Raw genomic sequence first — 2227 nt, 5'->3', positions numbered from 1 at the left:
ATTTAATATACAGGAATGTTTCAGTAATATTGTGGGTTCAGTTCTAGACCATTGCAATCAAGTGAACATATGTGTGTATATATATATATATATATATATATATATATATGTTTCCCAGTGCATATAAAAGTTATGTTTACACTGTCCTGTAGTCTATTAAATGAGCAATAGCATTATGTCTAAAAAACAACATACATACCTTAATTAAAAACATTTTATTGCTAAAAATTGCTAACCATTCTATAAGCCTTCAGGAAGTCATAATATTTTTGCTGGTGGAGGGTCTTGTCTTTATGTTGAAGACTGGTTACTGATCAGCTTGGTGGTTGATGAAGGGTGGTGGGCTGTGGCAATTTCTTAAAATGAAACAGCAGTGAAGTTTGACACATAGATTGACTCTTCTTTCACAAACAATTTCTCTGTAGCATGCAATACTGTTTCATAGCATTTTACCCACAGCAGAGCTTTCTAAATTGGAACCAATCCTCTTAAATGTTGTTGCTGTTTTATCAAATAAGTTCATGTAATATTCTAAATCTTTTGTTGTCATTTCAGTAATCTTCATAGCATCTTCACCAGGAGTAGTACCATCTTATGAAACCACTCTCTTTGCTAATTTATAGAAAGCAACCCCTCATACAATAAAGTTTTATTATGAGATTGCAGCAATTCAGTCACCTCTTCAGGCTCCACTTCTAATCCTAGTTCTCTTGTTATTTCCACCACATCTGCTGTTACTTCTTCCACTAATATCTTGAACCCCTCAAAGTCATCCGTGAGGGTTGGAATCAACTTCTTCCAAACTCTTGTTAAAGTTGATATTTAGATCTCTTTTCATGAATCAGGGTGTTTTTAGTAGTATCTAGAATGGCAAATCTGTTTAAGAAGGTTTTCAATTTACTTTGCCCAGATCCATCAGAGGGATCGCTATTTATGACAGCTACAGTTTTACAAAATGTATTTCTTAAATAATAAGATTTGAAAGTCAAAATCACTCCTTGATCCATGGGCTGCAGAATGCATGTTGTGTTAGTAGACATTAAAAAACATTAGCCTCATTTTATATCTCCATCAGAGCTCTTGGGTGACCAAGTGCATTGTTAATGAGCAATGATATTTTGAAAGAATTTTTTTTCCCTAAGCAATAGGTCTCAACAATGAGCATAAAATAGTCAGTAAATGATAGTTGTAAACACATGTGCTCTGATCTAGGTTTCTTGTTCCATTTGTAGAGCATAGGGAAAATAGACATGAAAGCATCATTTTTAAGGGCCCTGGTATTTTCAGAATGGTAAATGAGCACTGACTTCAACTTAAAGTCACCAGCTGCATTGGCCCCTAAGAAGAGAGTCAGCCTGTCCTTTGAAGCTTTGAAGCCAGGCATTGACCTCTACTCTCTAGACCTATGAAAATCCTAGATGGCATCTTCTTCCAATATAAGACTCTTTATCCTACACTGAAAATATATTGTGTAGTGTAGCCACCTTTGTTAGTTATATTAGCCAGATCTTCTGGATAACTTGCTGGGGTGTCTACACCAGCACTTGCTGCTTCACCTTGTACTTTTATGTTGTGGAGATGATTTCTTTCCTTAAACCTCATGAACAAACCTCTGAGATCTTCATATTTTTCTCTTGCAGCTTCCTCACCTCACTAAGCCTTCATAGAATTGAAGAGAGTTAGGGCCTTGATCTGGATTAGACTTTGATTTAAGGAAATGTTGTGGCCCATTTTATCTTCTATCTGGACCACTAAAACTTTCTCCATGTCAGCAATAGGGCTGTTTTACTTTCTTGTTCAAGTGTTCACTGGAGTAGCACTTTTAATTTCCTTCAATAACTTTCTCTTTGCTATCACAACTTGGCTATTTAGCACTAGAGGCCTAGCTTTTGGCCTATGCTGGTTTTTGATATGCCTTCCTCACTAAGCTTAATCATTTCTAGCTTGATTTAAAGTAAGAGAGTTGCAACACTTCCTTTCACTTGAACACTTACAGGCCATTGTACGGTTGTTATTTGGCCTAATTTAAATATTGTTGTGTTTCAGGGAATAGGGAGGCCAAAGGAAAGGAAGACAGGGGAACAACTGATCAGTGGAGCAGTCAGAACAAACACAATACTCCCGATTAAGTTTGCCATCTTGTATGGGTGTGGTTGTGGCACCCAAAACAACTACAATACTAACATCAAAGATCACCGATCACAGATAGATCACCATAAAAAATATA

At 36.3% G+C, this 2227-nt stretch overlaps 1 pseudogene; it reads right to left on the bottom strand.

Moving 5' to 3' along the window:
• Window positions 1-240: 240 nt before the first annotated feature.
• LOC109392072 (tigger transposable element-derived protein 1-like) lies at window positions 241-2001 on the bottom strand (annotated as a pseudogene).
• Between the last annotated feature and the right edge of the window lie 226 nt (window positions 2002-2227).

The sequence above is a fragment of the Hipposideros armiger genome, unplaced genomic scaffold (genome assembly GCF_001890085.2).
Source record: "Hipposideros armiger isolate ML-2016 unplaced genomic scaffold, ASM189008v1 scaffold_313, whole genome shotgun sequence".
Taxonomy (NCBI): domain Eukaryota; kingdom Metazoa; phylum Chordata; class Mammalia; order Chiroptera; family Hipposideridae; genus Hipposideros; species Hipposideros armiger.
This window is presented reverse-complemented; position numbering and strand designations above follow the sequence as displayed.